The sequence below is a fragment of the Balearica regulorum genome, chromosome 1 (assembly GCF_011004875.1).
Source record: "Balearica regulorum gibbericeps isolate bBalReg1 chromosome 1, bBalReg1.pri, whole genome shotgun sequence".
NCBI lineage: Eukaryota > Metazoa > Chordata > Aves > Gruiformes > Gruidae > Balearica > Balearica regulorum.
Genome location: NC_046184.1, coordinates 196119818 through 196142670, shown reverse-complemented (window position 1 = coordinate 196142670; position 22853 = coordinate 196119818).

The following is a 22853-nucleotide window of genomic DNA, read 5'->3' as shown; positions in this document are numbered from 1 at the left end:
TCTTTCCATTCCTGCACGAGCTGTCACAATGCCCACACCGTCGTGTGGTTTTGTGGCTACCTCAGACTCTTTTTATCACATTTCCCCAAAGGCGGAATGAAAACAAAAGCCTGTGTCAGCCCAGTAATCCAAGGGGGTTAGTCCAGATTTACACACACTTTCATACAAGTGCAAATCAGAAGTAATTCCATGGAAGTTGTTGAGTTTGATTCCCCAGGACTTGCACTGGGACGACTCATTTGCACATGTTCAATAATTATCCAGACCAGAGGAATTAGCACACTGCTGTTTGAGGCAACATAATCATCTAGAAAGACAGCTTGTACAAGGAGATGAAGCTTCACCCTGACTAGAGTAATGCTGGTAGAAATGAAAGACCGGTTAGTTCCATCCTTTCAGGGCAGGGTGGAGGTAAGTGGCAGCACCTCCACTGGTGTAACTGGAAGAAAAGGGATCCCCAGCCATTTACTCCAACTCCATGCACTTCTGGGGTGTCATGAAAATTTGTGGCTGGAAGTTCACCCTTACAAAATACTTTTGGTAATGTGATTACAGTTATGTTTTATATCTTCCAATGAAGCAGATAGGCCATCAGCTGGCCCTCCATGAGGTTGCTGTACTTGCGCTGATATCTTACAGTCTCTCAGATTACAACGCAAAAGTAGGTATAATCTGAAGTGCCTTTATTTTATTAGTTTTAACTCAGCTTTCAAATCAAAATAGGTGAAACCATGAGCAGATGGTGCGGAATCACACATCACTTGCACAAATATCTAAGCTTTGGCCAAATGAATAACAGTGACACTAATATTGTTCATTTGAGCAAACACATGGAAATACTGGGCTTGGACAAATGCATAGCAAATCATTTTTGTTTTTTTCTAAGGAAGTTTATCAGATTTGGCAATCAATCATCTAAGTTGACCAAGGATAGAGTGTCTTTGCAATAGGTGTTCATGCTTGTCGTCATTAACATCATTTAGATTTTAGACTTTTTCTAATTAAGAAAGGTTCCCACCAGCAACAGCAAAAATTCCTACCACCTCTTTCATTATCTCAGCTTTTCTTCCCTTTAATTACTATTGAGCTCCTGGCTGATTAAATTAGGTTTTTTAGGTCTTTTCTGAAATCTTAGGGAAATTATCTAAAAATCATGAAATCAATTCCCTTACGCTGTTTTAATCTTTTATGTTTTGGGCTCCAAGAGGGACGGGCGGACAAGTGCAGCCCCTCGGAAAAGTGTGCAGCACTAGACTGCTTGCCAGCCTTCTATTGCCTTTGTGGACCATCTGGGTCAATTTCCTTCCAACTAAATGAAATGCAAATAAAAATTCCAGCAGTTTTTCAGCTGCAGGCTGCCCAGCTGATTAGCATGACAGAGGCCGGGAGATGAGGCCTGACCCTGTGCACTTCCCCTCATCTCATTAAGTTGTAACTCTACCGTGGCTGCATTCATGGTGTTTATTGACGCTGAAAGGCGTCTTTATCCAAAACTAGCTAAATTCACATTCAGAGTTTTTCCATGAAGGCTTGCCTGCTACAGCATCCACATGAAAGTGAACCTATTGTAGCTCAGTGATGTGTCCTGCTGATTCCTTAACAATCTGAGCTTTCTCCAAAAATGTTAGATTCAAAAGTTTAAGTTCCATTAAAAAAAACCAAAACCAACAACCAAAGGTTTTAGCAACTTAGTAGTTTAAAATGTTGAGAGTATAAACAAGTTTCATTCTGATGATGACAGTGTGTATATTAAACTCCCACATGTGAGGGGACAATCCAGCCAAAGTACAGTAGCGAGCAAGTGCCTGTGTCATGTAGGACTGCGGACAACGGGGTATTATACTTATCCTCACATCCATCAGCAAGGAGAAGGATAGAAGATTCAGGAAATCAACATCTTCAGCAATTTATAGTCCTCTGAGAGTCACAGCTGGACAATGGAGAGAAATACACCTTCCAGCTGCCCACTATTTCATGTCTTGTCACAACTCTACATTAAAGAAAGGAAAATACTGCGGAACCAAAGCCTGCTGGAAATGAGCATAATAATGACTATGATCCTTTCACCTTTCTCTTGAGCATCTTAACCAGCATCCTAGCTGGATGGCAGCAGTTGCCTGGCTAAGACACTGCTGCTAAAGCTCTAGGGTGGACAGGTCTGGTGGGCAGCGCATTTTCTATGTTGTAATGTTTGAAGGCCAGGTGAGATCTAAGGTAGATGGACTGTTTCCAGGAGGCATGGAAAGGAATAGCAGCTACTACAGTTTTTGGAAAGGAAAAGCCAAATGTTCATGCTCTCTCTACCATTCGGGTCTACAGGGTGTGCACAGTAAAGACTAACCACTCTCTTACGGGTCTGCCACCCTGCAAGCAAGAGTCAGGGAGGGTCCAACCCCAGCACCAGTGCACCCCTGGAGTCAAAGCCTCAGTTTCTAGTATTTCTGCTCATGGTAGCTGGACTGGAAAGAGAGGACAAGACCACTGCCAAGTCTCTCACAAGATATTTTAAGATATCATTGGAAAGGAGAGGATGTGCTAGTAGTAGTAGTAGTAGTAGTAGTAGTAGTAATGTAAAACAGCTTTTTTCACTTCCACTGTGCCAAGGCAGATATAGGTGACCTAATGTAGGGGAGTTGATCAGAGATTGACTCTTTGGATGAGGTCGCAAGAAGAGGTTACAGGGGTGCGAGCATGTCATCAAAGTGATTTACGCCTGTGCAGGGCTAAAAGGTAAAGTCAGTGCATAACAGACTGGCATCACAGGCTGTGAGGAAAAAAAAAAAGGAAAAATACTGCATCATCTCTACTCCATTCAAAGGTCACATGGAGCAGAAAATACTGAAGGTGATCTCTGTTTGGTTATCTCATGAAGAAGAAATTCAACAGTAATTTGCCTATGATTCCTCCCTAGACTTTTCATCTCATCAGCTAATGAATTCACTTTGCTTCATACATACGAACATGGACAAACTCTATCTTGATCTGAGAAGTGATACACAATACTGGGGCAGGAAAATTAATTTTTTTAAGTTCATGGTACATTAATGTCTTCCCACTGAGCTGCAAGCTATTATGAACATTCGAATAACATTTTGGATCATTTCTCATAATGCCATTGAAGTCAGAGATGTTCTGTTAATTTCCATAGGGTTTTGATTATATTCTTTGCTAGTTTAGCTTAGTTAATTGTTGCCATAACTCCACATGAGGTGGTAGATACCAACTGAACAAACATCTTGGCTTCTCTGTTGCTCCAGGTAAGTGTTTGCAGGGTAGATGAAAACTACTCAAAAGTATGATCACTCCCAGATGTGTTGTTCAAGCATGTTCTTTGTTTAGGAGCATGCAGACAAGGATTTGACTACAAAGGCCTCTTCCTGAAAGTCAAGAAGTTGAACCTGCAGCAGAGCAGTGGGAGCATGACCTGTTTCGACCACTCGTGTTTCAGCTTTGCAGGCTCTTAGAGACATCTCCCTTCTATGTATTAGTTCGGCCTTATCAATGGCAGAATATGGCTAAGGCTTGCCTGAAATCAGGAGTTTGAACTGGTGGAAAGGCCTTGGGAACATCCTTGTTTGTTTGAATGCACATCCCATTTTAACTAAAGTTAACGAGGAATAATGTCATTAAGTTAAGTTGAAACCAAAAAGCTTAAGCTGTAGTGAGAGTTTTCAGTGCACCCTGCCTTGGTGCCAACAGATGAGTTCACACAATTTGGTGTTTTATTAGGCAAGTTTCATGAAAATTCTGCTTTTCAGAAGTAAAAAAGAATTTGCAAAGTAGGCAGAGAACTACGTTTTTGTCTACTCTCCACTGATGTGAACTTTATTTGCTTCTGGGTTTTCGTTCGAACTGATAAGTTTTTTTAGCAGTTAAAATCTCCTGAGAACAGGTGACTTTCCCATCAATAGTTTACAACATAGTTTGTGCTTGATGGTTTTGTTATCAGCCATGTCATCTTTAAAGCCAGCCTATAATGTTACCAACAGCTTATGAAGTGTGTTTTTAAATAACAAGTTATGAGACCTGCCACCTGTATAAGGCGTCCTGTGACGGGTGGGAGCACGCTCAGAGCAGTGAGGAGCTGACTGCTCCACGCCAAGGAGGCTGGAGGAAGGGAGAGGAATGCTGTGGATACACCTCACTGGGTTGGCATTTTGTATTGAACTACATCCAAATGCAAAGCCAGGGCTTTAAACTTTCTGCCAAATGCCACATTGAAGTGAAAAAAAAAAAAGAAGTGATTTAGGATCCTTGAAAGATTTTGCTTTGGTAATTCAAAACTTTTTCATTTTACAATTCATTTAACTTCAATAAAGTGAAAGCATTACAATAAAATGTTAGGTAATGGTAAAACATATGTGCTACCATAACACCAGTACTGGAATAAAAATATCAAACCATTTTATTTTGACTTTATCAAAATGGAATATTTTACAATGTTATTAGTAAGGAGTAAAAAAGTCAGGACAAACCACTGCAACCTCTAACTGAAAATTTTTCAGGCTTGGTACCTTCCTGGGACATGTTTTGATTTTGACAAAGCTGTCTTTATGGTAGAAAATTGTCATTAGGAGTTTCTACCCTGTTTCAGTTATCACTGTTATCCATTTGACAAAATCTGGGAGTTTGGAGGTTGTTTCACTCGGGAAGGTGAAAGCAGTGATAGTCGTGCTTTTTTCTTTTATGTGCCAGGTTATTTCTTTATGAAACAAGAATATTATTTTTTAGAGCACGTCGGGAAAAAGAAAGTAAAGAGTAAATGTCGTGGTTTAGCCCCAGCTAGCAGCTAAGCACCACACAGCTGCTCACTCACTCCTCCCCCCACCACCCCGGTGGGATGGGGAGGAGACTTGAAAGAAAAAGATAAATCTTGTGGGTAGTGATAAGGAGAGTTTACTGGTACAGCCAAGGAAGAGGAAAATAGGAACAGCAAAACTTACAAAAGAATATACAAAGTGGATTATACACAATGCAATTTGCTCACCACCCAGAGCCCAATGCCCATCCCATCCCTGAGCAGTGATCCTCCTCCCTGACCAGCCCCCTTTTTTATATACTGAGCATGACATCATGATACTGATTATCCCTTTGGCTAGTTTTTGAGTCGGCTATCCTGCATGTGTCCCCTCCCAGCTTCTTGTGAAAATTAACTCTATCCCAGCTGAAAACCAGGACGTTATCCACCTCTTATTCTATATGATCTATGTCACAGCCAGAATCTATGCTTTCCAATTAATCACCACCAATCTTCATGCCTTTGGGATATGTGTATATACACACACATGCGGATATCATTCCCTTAGTCTATGGGCCATCTCTCTAAAATGTCCATTGAGTTTATTTAGTCCACGACTTTGGGCTCCATCTGTCATAACAGCCTCTCAGGGCAGGGGAGATGGTGTGTGGTGTGGGATTGTTCCATGCTGCACCTGGAACTCGTGGCTGGTATATCTGGCATAGTCCATGCCCACAGTCTGCGGGTTGAAGATGTCCATTTCAAGGAAGTTGCTGGGTGTCAGTTGCTGAAGCCAGTTCTGGTTCCACCATCGCTGCACTTTGCTCGGTTTCATCAAAGTTCATCCTTCATTAATTTGAGTGGTTCTTACTGTAATACCATTGATACAGCATATAGCAATTGTAGTAGTGATGACATACACTGGCAGGGTTATTTAGCAATTAACATCATACAATTTAATTTATTGTCTATCCTCACTCAAAATCAAATCTCTCTGAGGTACACATCGGACTTCCCCATCCTTCCACATCTCTCACCAAGTGCACCCAGGTACTTGAGCAAAAGCAATCCCATGGATGGGTTTGCCTTTGCCCGAGGCAGGGCTAACCCAGACTGTCTTCCCCAACGTATTCTTCATGCGCACTATGGGGACTTTATCCCCTTCTACAGTATGTGAAAGTTTTGATTTGGCAGGGCCAGCTTGATTGGTAGATCCCCTACTGTTAACTAACCAGGTGGCCTTTGCTGAATGTGTATCCCAGTGTTTAAGGGTCCCACCACCCATTGCTCTCAGTGTAGTCTTTAACAGTCCATTGTATCATTCAATTTTCCCAGAGGTCAGTGCATGGTAGGGGATGTGATACACCCACTCAATGCCATGCTCTTTGGCCCAGGTATTTATGAGGTTGTTCCAAAAATAAGTCCTGTTGTCTGACTCAGTTCTTTCTGGGGTGCCATGTTACCACAGGACTTGCTTTTCAAGACCCAGGATAGTGTTCTGGGCGGTGGCATGGGACAAAGGATGTGTTTCCAGCCATCCAGTGGTTGCTTCCACCATTGTAATCAGATAGCGCTTGCCTTGGCGGGTTTGTGAGGGTGATATAATCAATCTTCCAGGCCTGTCCATATTTGTATTTATTTCAGCCATTGTCCTCCATACCAGAGGCTTTAACCACCTGGCTTGCTTGATTGCAGTGCAATTTGTTTCACATTCATGGATGATCTGTGAGATGGCATCCATGGTCAAGTCCACCCCTTGGTCACAAGCCCATCTATATGTTGCATCTCTTCCTTGGTGGCCTGAGGTGTCATGGGCCCATCAAGCTATAAATGATTCATCCTTATGTTGCCAATCCAAATCCACCTGATTCACTTCAATCTTAGCAGCCTGATCCACTTGCTGGGTGTTTTGATGTTCCTCAGTGGCCCGACTCTTGGGTACGTGGACATCTACATGATGTACTTTCACAACCAGCTTCTCTAGCCAGGCAGCAATATCTTGCCACAATGGGGCAGCCCAGATGGGTTTGCCTCTGCGCTGCCAGTTGCTCTGCTTCCATTGCTGTAACTACCCCCACAGGGCATTTGTCACCATCAATGAATCAGCACAGAGGTAGAGCATCAGCCACTTTTCTCTTTTATCAGTGTCTAAAGCCAGCTGGATGGCTTTCAGCTCTGCAAACTGGCTCAATTCACCTTCTCCTTCAGCAGCTTCTGTGACGTGTCATGTAGGACTCCATACAGCAGCCTTTCACCTCCAATGCTTTCCCACAATGCGACATGACCTACCAGTGAACAGGGCATATGGCTTCTCATTTTCTGGTGGTTTATTATGCAATGGGGCCTCTTCAGCGCATGTCACCTCCTCCTCTGGTGACATTCTGAAATCTTTGCCTTCTGACCAGTCCATGATCAATTCCAGAATTCCTGGATGATTGGGGTTTCCTATTCAAGCCTGCTGTGCGATCAGTGCAACGCACTTACTCCATGTAGCATCAGTTGCATGGTGTGTAGAAGAGACCCTCTCTTTGAACATCCAGCCCAGCACTGGCAGTTGGGGTGCCAGGAGGAGTTGTGCTTCAGTACCAACCACCTCCAAAACAGCTCAACCCCCTTCATACACAGCCAATATCTCTTTTTCAGCTGGGCCTTGGATCCTCTGTATCCCCAACTCCAAAACCCCAGGGGCTGGCCTCAAGTCTCCCCTGGTGCTTTCTGCCATAGCCTCCAGATAGGACCATTCTCACCAGCTGTGGTGTAGAGCACATTTTTTACATCTGGTCCTGCCTGGACTGGCCCAAGGGCTACTGCATGAACTGTTTCCTGTTTAGTTTGTTCAAAGGCTCCTCATTGCTCAGGGCCCCGTTTGAAATCATTCTTCTTCTGGGTCACCTCATAGAGAGGGCTTACAATGAGACTGTAATTTGGAATGTGCATTTGCCAGAAACCCACAACGCCTAAGAAAGCCTGTGTTTCCTTTTTGTTGGTTGGTGGAGACATAGCTGCTATTTTGCTGATCACATCCATTGGGATCTGACAATGTCCATCTTGCCATTTTGCTCCTAAAAACTGGATCTCCTGTGCAGGTCCCTTGACCTTATTTCATTTTATGGTGAAACCAGCTTTCAGAAGGATTTGGACTATTTTCTTCCTTTTCTCAGAGACTTCTGCTGTGTTGCCCCATACGATGATGTCATCAACGTATATCAGGTGTTCCAATGCGCTCTGGATCAGCACATGGCAAATGGTGGGGCTGTGTTTCCACCTGTGGTGGGTTGACCCTGGCTGAGGGCCAGGTGCCCACCAGAGCCGCTCTATCACTCCCCTCATTCACTAGACAGGGGAGAAAAAGTACAACGAAAAGCTTATGGGTCGAGATAAGGACAGGGAGAGATCACTCACTAATTATCGTCACGAGCAAAACTGACTGAACTTAGAGAGGGAATTCATCTAATTCATTACTAAGCAAAACAGAGTAGAGAAATGAGAAATAAAATCAAGTCTTAAAACACCTCCCCCCACCCCTCCCATCTTCCTGGGCTCAACTTCACTCCAGGCTTCAACCTCCGCCCCCCTCAGTGGCACAGCGGACAGGGAATTGGGGTTATGGTCAGTTCATCACTCCGTGTTTCTGCCGCTTCTTCCTCCTCAAGGAGAGGACTCCTCTCATTGTTCCCCTGCTCCAGCATGGAGTCCCTCTCACGGGAGACAGTCCTTCATGAACTTCTCCAACGAGAGTCTCTCTCACGGGCTACAGTCCTTCATGAACTTCTCCAGCGTGGGCCTCTCCCATGGGGTGCAGACCTTCAGGAGCAGACTGCTCCAGCGTGGGTCCCCCATGGGGTCACAAGTCCTGCCAGCAAACCTGCTCTGGCGTGGGCTCCCCTCTCCACGGGGCCACAGGTCCTGCCAGGAGCTTGCTCCAGCCTGGGCTTCCCACAGGCCACAGCCTCCTTCAGGTGCCTCCACCTAGCTCCGGCGTGGGGTCCTCCACGGGCTGCAGGTGGAATCTCTACACCCCCTCATCCTTCCTCCATGGGCTGCAGGGGGACAGCCTGCTTCACCATGGTCTTCACCATGGGCTGCAGGGGAATCTCTGCTCGGGTGCCTGGAGCACCTCCTGCCCCTCCTTCTGCACTGACCTTGGTGTCTGCAGAGTTTCTTACATCTTCTCACTCCTCTCTCCAGCTGCAAAAAGCGCTCTCTGGTTTTTTTTCCCCTTCTTAAATATGTTATCACAGAGGCACTGATTGGCTTGGCCTTGGCCAGCGGCGGGTCCATCTTGGATCCAGCTGGCATTGGCTCTATCAGAAACAGTGGAAGCTTCTAGCAGCTTCTCACAGAAGCCACCCCTGTAGCCCCCCCGCTACCAAAACCTTGCCACGCAAACCCAACACACACCCCTGGGGCAGTCGGTTCCAGGTGTACTGGATGCCCCTCCAAGTGAAAGCAAACTGTGGCCTCCACTCTGCTACCCAAGGGATTGAGAAAAATGCATCAATCGCGGCGTACCACTTGGCTGCCTTTGACTCCAGTTCATATTGAAGATCTAGCATGTCTGGCACAGCAGCACTCATGGGCGGCGTGACTTCATTCAGGCCACGATAGTCTACTGTCAGTCTCCACTTTCCAGTAGATTTCTGCACTGACCATATGGGGCTGTTAAAGGGTGAGCGGGTACTGCTGATCACTCGCTGACTGTCCAGTTGACAAATCAGCTTACGGATGGGAACCAGGGAATCTTGGTGCAATATTGCCGCCAGTGTGCTGTTCACCACAACAGTGATCAGCACCTGTTGTTCTTTGACCCTGAGCAATCTCACAGTGGAAGAGTCCTCCAAGAGACCAGGCAAGGTAGACAGCAATTTCATTTCCTCTGTCTCCAAGGCAGCTATACCAAAAGCCCACCGATACCCTTTTGGGTCCTTGAAATACCCTCTCCAGAGCTAGTCTGTGCTCAGGATGCACGGAGCCTCTGGGCGAGTCACAATGGGGTGCTTTTCCCAGTCATTCCCAGTTAGACTCACTTCAGCTCCAGTAGAGTCAGCTGTTGGGATCCCCAAAAATAGAAATGGATTCTGCCCTTTCATGGCTTGATGGCATTAGGGTACACTGTGCACCGGTGTCCACTAGAGTCTTGTACTCTTGTGGATCTGACGTGCCAGGCCATCAGATCCACACAGTCCAGTAAACCCAGTTGTCTCTTTCCTCCAGCTGGCTGGAGGCAGGGCCCCTCTAATCCTGCTCTTCATAGTTGTTACTTACTTCTTGTTAAAATGATTTAGAAGTCCCTTCAAGAGGATCATAAGTATGATCAGGCCTTCTACTCGGTCTGGGGAACTGCCTGCTGGAAACTAGAGTGGCATTTTTCCTGGAAGAATCCTCTTTTATGATTGTTTTCCCTTGCAACTCACATATCTGTGTCTCTAAGGGTCGAATTAGGTTTTCCATCCTACTTCCTTATGTCCTCTCCATGGTCACGCAGGTAAAACCACAGGGTGCCTCATGGTGTGTACCCTCTATATCCTCTCTCTTGAGCAGAGGAACCACTCCTAATAGCTGAGATACTGGTCCAGTTTCTGCACAGCCAAGATGAGGGAGGAAGAGAGACTTTCTTCATATTACCAGAATCGGCCAGCCACTTCATCCACCATTGATACTTCTTCACCTTTCCAGTCTGTTACTGCCAGTGAGTTGGCATATGATGATGGTGCACTCCATACAAATTTCCGTCACATGAGTCTTGTGCATTGGACTTCATCTGGATCTGTGGGTAACTGCACATTGTCCAGGTCAAAATAAACCATCTCCTGCATGGCTAATTCCCTCAGGTACTGGATACCTTGCTCCATGGCAGTCCACTTGCCTGGGCGACATACATCTTCATTGAAGGGACACCTTTCCCTCACACCTGACAAAAGTAACCTCCAGAGGCTGAGGGCTTGTGTCTTTTTTTCCAGTTGCCTTTTCAATGCCCCCTTCCCTAGACAGGAATCCCAGCTGCTTGGCTTCCCTACCCTCCAATTCCAGACTACTAGCCCTGTTACCAGAGCATCCGTGTAACAATGTGCTCACCTGGACAGCAGCTGAAACCTTTTCGCATATCTTGCAACTCACTCAGGGACAGGGATGGGGTGATGACCTCTGGTTTTGCCTCTTCCTCCTGTTCTTGTGATGGTCCTGGTTCATTGTCATCCCTCACTAAGAGCACTGATTTTTTGGTGTATTTGCTCTTCTTTATAGGGGCAACTGATACAGCATGGATTGGTTTTTTGGTTCAGCTGCAGTGCCTGTTGCCAGGGTTTGAGTAGCCACAGGGTCTGTCAGTCTGTTTTCCTTCATTTCCCCTGAGGGTCCTGCCTACTATTGAGCAGTGTTTGGTAGACAGTGGCCAGGGCCCAGCACAGTGCAGTAAGTTGTGCCTCCTTGGAACAGCCACAGTATTTTCCTTTTAAATATTCTATCACTTTATCAAGGTCCTGTAGCTGTTGTGGAGTGAAGTTCCAAACCATTGGAGGTGAGAAGTTCTCTAGATACCTGCCCATATTCTCCCACATGCCATGCCACCCATGACTATCCAGCCTCAGGGCAGATCTCTGAGTGGTATTCTTCAAACTATTTTTTGTAACCACAGCCAAGACTTTGAACACATTCAGGAGACATAACAATAGGAGCATGCTAGCCCAAACATCCCAAGGGTATTCAAAATTCTCAAAAGCTGTTGTAACCAGCCTGAAGGAAAAAGGGGAGGTGAAAGAGCTGGAGAAATTATCCCCCTCATCTTCCCCATAGATCGGGTGCGATTATTAATAAATTTTGAGAGATGTCCTCCGAGGTATGGGCATGACAGCAATGCCACATACAAATACCAGCTTAACCTCCCGACCAGTGAAGTTATGATATGATAAGTCGATATTACACAGTACAGCAAAATAAGAGTCCTGACCCCTCTCCCAGAGGTGATAAACAGCACCGCAGTGAATACATACAGCAAGTAAGAGTTTACATACCACAGCCATGTGAACAAACAAAACACCATTGTGACCAGCGACTGTTTACCTAATATAATGTATGCGTATAACAAATTTGTTTTATCATGCTCTGGTCAGATCTGTCGTTATCTCAACCCTTCGAGCCCCGCATTGGGCACCAAAAAGGACTGACATGGTTTTACCCCAGCTGGCAGCTGAGCACCCCGTGGCTGCTCGCTCAATCCTCCCTGCCTGCCCCAGTGGGATGGGCAGGAGAATCGGAAGAAAAAGGTAAAACTTATGGGTTGGGATAAGGACAGTTTACTAGGACAGCAAAGGAAGAGGAAAATAAAAACAATAATAAAATAAAATAAAATAAAATAAAATAAAATAAAATAAAATAAAATAAAATAAAATAAAATAAAGAATATACAAAGCCATTGATACAAAAAGCAATTTGCTCACAGCCTGGAGTCCGATGCTCAGCCTGTCCCTGAGCAGTGACCCCTCCTGCCCAGCCAACTCTCTTTTTTTATACACTGAGCATGACGTCATATGGTATCGAATACCCCTTTGGCTAGTTTGGGTCCTGGCTGTGTCCCCTCCCAGCTTGTTGTGAAAATTAACTCTATCCCAGCCAAAAAACTAGGATAAGTAAAGAAAGAAAAGTGGAGGAAAAAAATAAACAATTCAGAGATTGAATGGTGGTTGAAGCTTGACTTGTCCTGCAGGTGAGAAGCAGAGCAGCTACAACCACAAGCCTTTGGTCCAAGGTAACAGAAGGGAGAGACCACATCAAAAGGAGCAGAGAGGGAAAAGACTCAGGGACACAGGGCTGAGGGAAGAGCCTTGAGTGGGGACTCTACAAAAGGACAGAAGGTCCTCATCTGGGTTTCTGTCTTTTAGCTCAGCCTACCAAATTGGACAGGCTGATCTGACAGCAGCAGCAAAAAAACCCAGTGAGCTTCATCATTTGCCAGGTTTGGCAGTTTTGATAAATGTCTCATGATTTCTATTTTTTCTCAGTCCCAGTTCCTACAGTTCTGAGTTATCACAGAATCATAGAATCATAGAATGGTTTGGGTTGGAAGGGACCTCAAAGATCATCCAGTTCCACCCCCCCTGCCATGGGCCGGGACTCCCTTCACTAGACCGGGTTGCCCAAAGCCTCATCCAGCCTGGCCTTGAACACGTCCAGGGATGGGGCATCCACAGCTTCTCTGGGCAACCTCTTCCAGTGCCTCACCGCCCTCATAGTAAAGAATTTCTTCCTAATATCTAATCTAAATCTACTCTCCTTCATCTTAAAGCTGTTCCCCCTTGTCCTATCACTCCATGCCCTTGTAAACAGTTCCTCTCCAGATCTCTTCTAGGACCCTTTTAGGTACTGGATGGTTATATAATGTTCTCAGCTTGGGCTAAGAAACACCCATAAATATATTTCATGGTGTCCTGATTGCAGAGGAGAGTTTGAGAAGGTGGTCACTATTGGCTAAAACACAGCAGAAAGAAAAAAGTGAAACTCAGATTTATTATTACAGGCATAGCTTCTGGGAGCTGGACATATTATTCACTCATGTCTGGAGCTCTCTATAGTACTTATCTTGGAGATGAGATGCAGCAGTGATGTCTACCCTCATTCTGAACCTGAAGAGCATCCTGAACCAGCAAAGACACTGTCTTGTCAGGAAACCTGAACTACCTCCCCAGAATACAAAAAAGGGAGTTTGCAGGTGTATACTTCGCTGCAGTGGCACTGATCAAAAGGAAAGACACAACAGAAGACCTTAATACCTCTCAAAATACAAGGGAAAAAGAAAGGAAAACTACAAAGCCAATCTGAGTATTCTGGGGACAAATGCCCATCTTGATGGGGGACACTGCAGGGTTCGAGAAACCCGCAGCAGGATGGGTGCCCCGGGAGGTTGTGTTAGGTTTGCATGGCAAGGTTTTGGTAGTGGGGGGGCTACAGGGGTGGCTTCTGTGAGAAGCTGCTAGAAGCTTCCCCTGTGTCTGATAGAGCCAATGCCAGCCGGCTCCAAGATGGACCCGCCACTGGCCAAGGCCAAGCCAATCAGCGCCTCTGTGATAACATATTTAAGAAAGAGAAAAAACAGTTAGAGAGCACTTTTTGCAGCTGGAGAGAGGAGTGAGAAGATGTAAGAAACTCTGCAGACACCAAGGTCAGTGCAGAAGGAGGGGCAGGAGGTGCTCCAGGCGCCGGAGCAGAGATCCCCCTGCAGCCTGTGGTGAAGAAGACCATGGTGAAGCAGGCTGTCCCCCTGCAGCCCATGGAGGAAGGATGAGGGGGTGTAGAGATTCCACCTGCAGCCCGTGGAGGACCCCACGCCGGAGCAGGTGGAGGCACCTGAAGGAGGCTGTGGCCTGTGGGAAGCCCAGGCTGGAGCAAGCTCCTGGCAGGACCTGTGGCCCCGTGGAGAGGGGAGCCCACGCCAGAGCAGGTTTGCTGGCAGGACTTGTGACCCCATGGGGGACCCACGCTGGAGCAGTCTGCTCCTGAAGGTCTGCACCCCATGGGAGAGGCCCACGCTGGAGAAGTTCATGAAGGACTGTAGCCCGTGAGAGAGACTCTCGTTGGAGAAGTTCATGAAGGACTGTCTCCCGTGAGAGGGACTCCATGCTGGAGCAGGGGAACAATGAGAGGAGTCCTCTCCTTGAGGAGGAAGAAGCGGCAGAAACACGGAGTGATGAACTGACCATAACCCCATTCCCTGTCCCTGTGCCACTGAGGGGGGCGGAGGTTGAAGCCTGGAGTGAAGTTGAGCCCAGGAAGATGGGAGGGGTGGGGGGAGGTGTTTTAAGACTTGATTTTATTTCTCATTTCTCTACTCTGTTTTGCTTAGTAATGAATTAGATGAATTCCCTCTCTAAGTTCAGTCAGTTTTGCTCGTGACGATAATTAGTGAGTGATCTCTCCCTGTCCTTATCTCGACCCATAAGCTTTTCGTTGTACTTTTTCTCCCCTGTCTAGTGAATGAGGGGAGTGATAGAGCGGCTCTGGTGGGCACCTGGCCCCCAGCCAGGGTCAACCCACCACAGGCAGGCAACTGACAACAGCAGTGGCTCTGAGGTCCCATGGCCTTGCAAAACTGTTGCTGTAAATTCCTCAGTGGCATTTCTTACATCTTGATTTTGAATCAGGAGGGCTAATGTCCTCGTGCTTAGGGACTGTTTTTATATCCTGCTGTGTTTTTGAGGTCCAAATCAAGAGAAACATGTTTGTTCACATCAGACCAAACATACCCTGCCTGGGACTGGGCCCAGTTTTCTTATTCCTCTGCATTTGACTTTGGCAGCCATAGGGAAATGTTTGCAATGAATTGCAATTTAGCAATTCATGGGTCTGAAGTGTGCTTCCTTCTCCTTTGCTTTGCACAGAGAGTGCTCTGCAGTGCATACATGAGAGCCTGGGGTTATCAAGCCATGCTCAGGGTTTATGGCAGCTTTACCCTTCAATGTGTGCCTTAGGCACAATGAAGGAGCAGAAATTCCCTTCTATGGTACTATGTTACAGCTCTTCTGCCCTTGTCTGACCCCTTCTGACCGTGCTCCTCATCCCATTTCTCCTTACCACCCTGACTCATATTTCTGCCATCTTTTCCCATTTTGTCTCTTTTCAAGCCTCAACGTGTTCCTTAAAAGCCTGGAGCAAAATGAGGTGATAGCTAATAGAAAGAGCAAAGGCGTAATAACGTCCCTTCTTTGTCCTCCTGTGGGGCAAATTCCCAGTCCTTTCTCCAATGCACATGATACAGCTTCACAGTATAAATGTTGCATCAGAATAAAAATGTTGCATCAAACATGGGCAGAAAAATGTATTTTACCCAAAAATGTCCAATGATATTATTTTACCATGTCTTGTGCAAGGAACACCTTGACTGGGTAGTCCAAACTTCAGGGTTACGGGAGAGTGGGTTGATAAGAAGTGGGACTGGCGGTTTTTCAGAGGAGAGGTGCCAAGAAATCTGCCATGTGGACATGCCTACCAGTGAACTTCCCCTCTAGCAGGCACAGCAGACTGCGTACAGGACAGCACACTTCTTTTGATTTGTTGGGTTTGTGATACATTCCACCATCGTGGTTTTTCCCCTTTGAGATCTGATTTTTGAATCTTTCCATACGTTTCATAGGACCTTACTGCTGTAGGTGGCTGGGTAGGACTGGGCAGGAGGGTCAGATCCTTCTGTGCAGGTATCTCCCTGGGAGCTCGGTGTCCCATGGCTTTTACTTCTTTTGGTGAAGATCTCCGTATTTCAGTTGAGCTATTTGCTGTTTTCAGGCTGGACCTGGACCCCAGTGATACATACATTTACAGAACCAAGGAAGTTAGGGATTAAAAAAATGCCAATATTCTAGGGATAGTCTAGGTCATCTATCTAGCCCATTACACAGGATAAATTTAATTAAATAAGATAAATTGAATAATTCAATTGAATAAAGGATGAGTCCTTTTTAAAGGCACTGTGACATCGTGGAGGGCAAAAGGAACTGAAAGTTACCTTATAGGCTCTCTCTGTCTTCAGTCTTCCCTCTGAGAAATGCTGCTGAATTAGCAATTCTGGATCAAATAAAACAAACATTTATAAACAAACAAACATTTTTATCTCCGCCTCCAAACTTGGCTCATTTTGTTGGTTTCACTGATCCACACATTTAATCACAATCTGAAGGTGGTATATGGCCTGCCTGCTGGATTGTGCAATGTATGCAAATTGTCACATGTATCAAAGTTTAAAAAAAGAATTATGTTAATACAAAAATTAATCAGCTTGAGATTTTTATAGTGTTCAGCATATGACCTCAGTATTGCATAAACTTACTTATTTTCATATTTTTTATATAGGATCTGTACTAATAATTCAGGATTCGTATAGTTGATTTAGTCATTGATAATGCAACACCTGATGCATGTTCTTAACTTCACTTACTTCAAAGGGACTGCTCACATGTGGAAAGCCAGGCATGTGCCGGAGAGTTTGCAGCCTTGGGTAATGTAACTGCAGTGTGGTTACAGTCATTACTCAGAGGTGGAGTGGGACTCTGGCAGATGATATATGTGGTTGAGTTTTGGAGTGGGGTCCTAGAGAAATGAGGTTGCCCTGCCAGGGAATGAGTTGCCAGCTGGAGATGCCTCCCTCCCTCCATGAGCTGCAGCAGGAGCCCATCTGACTCACTTCCTCTTGACTCCAACATTTTGGGCAGCCAAGGGTGGATGTGATGACTCCCACCCTTACGTAGTGTTCCTCACACTTTCCCTTTCCAGCCTCTGTGTGTTGGAGATTGTATGTTTGGTGTTATATTCCACCACAAACCTAGTCAGTGTTTGTTCTGCTAAGCCCGTGCTTCAGTACCTTGAACTTCCACTCGCTGAGGAGCTTTCACTGCATCAGGGCTCCTTACTTACCGTGCTGCTCTGCACCATCCATGGCCAGCAGCTCAGACAATGGAATGGACATTAGCAAAGGGCTGTTACTTTGATTTCACCTCAATGCTCTTTAATATCTCTTTCCCCTCCACTGCCCACACCACCTCCCCCATCTCAGCCAGACCCAGCTCCGGCCCTGGTTGCTTTTGCAGAGCTGCAGGTCGCAGAGATGGGTTGGACACTCTCCTCTCACCCAGGCTTGAGGGCCCATACCTTCAGCATGGAAAATCTGCTCAAACGACCAATGCAAACATGAACCCAGACTCAGTTAATCTCTCTGAATTTTGTACCACCCAGTTTCAGTGCCTGTCTTTTTCCAAAGTCCAGGAGCAAGGTCCCAAATGTCCCATCATACCTGTGTGTCTGAGACCAAGGCTTGAAATACCTCAGAGGCTTTCTCTCCCATGTTGCTCAGTGTTCTTCCCCCACAGCCCCTCGATGGCCATCCACAGAGCAAAGGCACAAGCTATCTTTACCCACCAAATGGCTGTTGCTCTCCCAGCAGAGGCACCAGCAAAGGTGCTCCTGTTTGCATTTGGTTGCCAGCCAGACCTTCCCAATGCCTTATCACAGACAGCTGATATTTCCTCTCCAGTCTCCATGAGTTTTGTCCATCAAAGCAGCAGCCAGCGTTGTTTTATGATGTGTTGTAAAACTACCATGCTACCCTGAGTGCGCTCAGCGTGGCTGCCTCATTTATCACTGCTCAGCCTTCACACTGGGACATCATCCATCACTGCCTCCTTAGAGCTAGGAGTCAGAACCTGGTCCGTATTGCTGCCATAGCCCAGAGTCGTGTGAACACTCATCAGCAGGTCCCTTTGTCCTCAGACTTTTTTTTTTCCAGGAAATGTGACTTCTTCTTACGTTTAGTTCCCAACCAAGACTCCAGAATAGAAAACCAAACTTCAAAATTCAATTGACTGTGCCTAATGGAGGGGATTTTAATGTGTAGCCTTTGACCCTTATCTATTATTGATGGAAATAAAGACTTTTTTGTTCCATATTTGAAGTTAATAGCAAAAGAAAAATTCGGAGGTTTTACTTTTTTTATTCTAACAGTGACCTGCATGTCCATTGTGAAACCATGAATAATCACTGCTTGAGAAAATATTTCTATGAGCAATCTAGAAAGTAGACAAAGAAACCTCTAAGATAGTTTCATAAGCAGGAAAAAAAGCTCAAGAATATGTTTGTGTCTGGTTTTCTTCTTGTGCTATAGAAGAGCAAGTGTCCTTCCTTTTATTAATTGCATTAATTAATTGCATTGCATTTATGTCCTTATCTCCCATAAATTTGTTCATTCTATTCTAGTGATAAAACTAGTAAGCAAAACGTGTAAAATGGTTTAAAATGTCAGACAATGTAAAACCTGTAAATTTAGAGCCATCTCCTAGTGTCATCAAATGTTAAAATACCATTGATTTTACCAAGTCTGTATAGTAAGGTGGATGTATTGTACTGGACTTAACATGGAAACGGGACTTCAGTTGTTTCTGTGCTTTAACACCCTTGTTCTTCAGTGCTTTCCTACTTCTGCTTGCACTGTTTCTCATGGATGAGGAGGTAGCGAGCATGACTCAGGTGCCCCATAATTCTCTCTTTGGGATTTAGCCTCCTGTGTTGGAAGAAACGCTGTATTGTGTGCAGCTAGCATGGCAATTGTCCTCTAGGAGAAGCCTAGAAGTCTCCACTGTGCCTCTGCTTTCTTGCTTCCCGAGGGGCCAGTGACTGGTTCAGACTTTCATGTCCGTGTTTATGAATTGGAGCCCACTTGATGTGCCACTTGGGCAGAGCTTCTCATTTTGCTTTTCTCCAGAAGGCATCTGGCTCACACACACTCAAACCATTGTGCTGAGCAAACACAAGTGTGACATGAGGAGATGGTTGTGGAGTTGCTTCAAAATCATGCTATTGCTCCCCACAAAAATGCTAATATAAACACATCCTAAGCAAGATGTGTTGCCTGGCATGAGCTCCTACCTTGGGTTTTGTCACACAAGACTTCCCCTTGTCCGCAGGTCCCCTAAAGTGCTCAGCTGCTGTTGCTATTGGCACCGTCAGGACACAAGGAGGATAGCTGGACCGTGCTTCAGGGACACCCAGATATCAGAGTAAGAAACAAAGCTTTGTGAAGATAAATCATGAAGGGAAAGGAGGAACAGAAACTTCTGAAACTTATTCCCCATGCTGGTGTGGAGAACAGAACAAAACAAACTCATTGAAGAGTGGACAACAGCAAAACACTGGAAAGCATTGCAAGGTGATAGATATTCAAAAGCCATTGGAAGTAGTGGCAGTTCTTCCACTGACTTCAGAGCACATTTGACCAGGAACCTGAAGGTGTGGTAGTAAACAAAATTTATTTTGAGGCAAGGAAGCATAGATGTAGTAGTTTTTCCCCTTGTAAGCACCCACAGTCTCTCAGCGCTGGTCCTGTCTGGATGCTGAGAGGTGGACAAATGTCAGGAGCCATCTATCGTGCCCAACTGCCTGGAGCCTGATGTGAAGCAACAGAGAGGAGCAGTGACAGAGCAGGTATGATAAGTTGGTGTGAGAAAATTAAATTTTAAAAATGGGATATGCATTAACAGCAACATTGTTACAAAAATGTTTTTATTTTTTCTAGACTCACTGTTTTTAAAAAAGTCAAATGAATGGGTTATTTTTTTTTGTTTATGTTTCTCATGTTTGGGTGTTCACTGTGTCTGTAGTTAGTTTTTAGTTCTAATGAAAGATGTGCCCCTCTCCTGAGCTATTCTGTGAGACTCTGCTGGAGACATTTTTCCATGACTAAGGGAGAATTTCTCTTGATTATTATCTCATTTTTACTATAAAGTTTTAAATAGTAAACCTAGTATTTGTTGAAATTGTGGGGAATGTGATAATTTAAATATCTAGTATTTTCGGATGCCACTGAATGCTTCAGAAAGTTGGGGCTTTTCTGCAAGAAAGCGTAATCCATAAACTCTAATTGGAGAAAACTCTTTCAGTCTGTTCAATTTACAGAGGTGCTGGTTTTCATTTGAAAGAGGTGATGGGCACATGGAGAGTGGTGGTGAGCAACAGCCAGCTTGAAAAAGGGAGGTTTGTGGTGTTTGTTTGTTTGTTTGTTTGATGGTGGGATATTGTTAAGCTATACTGAAAAAGATACTTTAAGATATGAAACCAGTAGAAAAACAACCTTTGGCAGTTTTCTCCTCTAGCTGTGAAGCTAACACTCCCAACCTGAAGCAATGAGAAACTACGAGGGAAGCCTCTGTTCCCAGGGACAGGTTACGCAGGTGCACTCACAGATTTGAGACTAACACAACCAAAAGGAGTCAGGCTTCTCCTCTGACCCACCAAACTCCGTGCTCTTCCGTTGTATTTTAACACACATAAATATCTCATGGTAAAAGAATTACTCTACCTGTTTTGGAATTCTCCATCCTCTTCACTATTCATTATTTTACAACTTTTTTGAATGCTGTGCTAACCAGAAAATCCTTCTGTGGCTTTTACTTCCTCCTAATTTGCTGTATTTTATATCTCTACCATAAGTATATTTCTGAGCAAGCATGTACTAAAATATGTGAAGAGATCGTGATGTACCAGATCAGTTTCCCCGAACAAGCTCCCCATGTAGGAGAAATCATTTACCTTAATATCTAAAATGCTGCCGCAGGCGTTCAATGTTAAAAACTTCTCTGTATCAGCCTGCATGCTGAATTAAGAGACACCACACAAAATAATACGAATGTGTCACAAGACTTCTGTCTTCTGCTCTTCTTGGGCCCATCTCTCCAATCTGCCCAAAAGAAGGATGCTTGCTTGAAAAACATGCTCTTTTTTGAATGACATTTCAGGAAGGACCTGATTCCTCCCCTTCCCTGGGCTGGAGAAGAGTAACGCTATCTCCACTTTGATTTACATTTGATGTCTGAGCTGCTCCAGGATCTCTGAACCTGAAAGAGCTGTAAAACACTGTGATGGAAGTATCACTTGGGCTTCCATAACCTTGGTTTGGAGTCAGCTTGTAGAAATAGAAGGCTTTTGAGGCTGACCCTGGGGGACCCAGGTGCTGTACAAACACCCGGTCAGAAGGTAGTTTCTGCCCTGAGGAACCTAAGGCAGAGTCAGAGGATGGACATCAAAAGGCAGACTGAAGTTCAGTGTGGGTGCAGGAGGGGTTGCATTTCAAAACATTGTGACATTACATGGTTTTCTCTGCTTGTTTTGGACAAAAATGTGAACTGGGCTGCTGCTAGTGGTGAAATGACACATAAAGAAGCCAGTGCTCTGAGAAAAGTCAAAACTTCATTAGTCATGTTTTTGGTTACACGGTTCAACACTGCAGGGACTTAAATAGTAGGAAATAACAGGGAAATAAATGTATACTGGGAGTCTCATTTATGTCTCACACCAGTTTTTCATAACTCCACAACTTCAGGGCAAAGTATAAGTTGACTTTGTCATGCTACCAAAAGACCTGCTAACACACACATGTGCACACGCACGCACACGCATGCACGTTCAGCTGTCCCAAGCTCTTCTCACAAGCACTTGTTTGCTGGTGCTTTTTCTGACCTTTCTCTGTGCGCAAGCTCTGTCTGTGTGAACAGAGGTGAAGCTTCAATACTGGGAAACAATTTTCACGTTTGATTTGGGCAAAGTTAAATGTGCATATTTCTCACCCTCCAGCCAGCAATACCACAAAGGTGACTTTCCCTTCCTTTTCATTTACTGCTCCAGAAACCACAGTGAGTGAGCTCTGTCTCTGCAGGAGGGAGATGCAAACTCAGCCTTGTCCTCAGAATGGCTTCCCAGATGGCAAAGTCGACATTGAAACAACAGAAAAATCAACTCAAACCCATGGATCCAACACTATTGTTTCCTGAGGAGGGTCTAACCCATGTCCTTTAATTCCAGGTGAGACAATATATGACTGCCAAGTGAAACGAGCACAGCAACAGTCTGCAGTGTGCTATTGCTGCTGGTATGTCTGAACCCCACCATGCTGTGCTGTTCTGGACCAGGTTTCTCTGGCACTGCGATGCTCAGCACTCTAGCCTTCTGGTACACGTTAGTTAATGAACAGACAGCTGAGATTTTTACACTTTTAAACCTAGGGAGATGCTCCACTTGAGTACCCCACACTATTCCTCATGATACTCAACCCAAATTTGAGATGCTTTTCAGCAGAGATGGGCATTACCCTGCAAAAATTACATGCTGCAAATACAGAGCTGAGGAAGTTGTGAGAAAGCAGCTGGCAGTGGGGAGGAATGTGTGTGTAGGGAAGGTAGATGGGACAATGGCTGTGTGCACCCACGCAGTCTTGTGGGGGTTTAGTGGGAGCTTATGCGGTCAAAGCTTTACCTGGACACTGAGGGGGATGGAGGGTAATTAGTCTTTGTCTTTCCCTATTTTGCCTCCCCCATCCAGTGCCACACATGCTCTGGTCTGGTGGTGGCAGAGCTCTTCCCTTTGCCAACACCCACATCTTGGCTGCCTTCCCCACCTCTTACAGGAGCTGCAGCAGAGGTAACGCTCCCCCGTTCCTCACTTGTGAGCATAGCTGAGGGGACACCAAAGGAACATGTACAAGGGGTGGTGAACTTCTGACACTTTGCCTGCATTGCCTGTGTTGAACGAGTCCATATAAACAGGAGAAATAAGATCTGAATGTAAAAGAAATGCAGAAAACAATAAACTG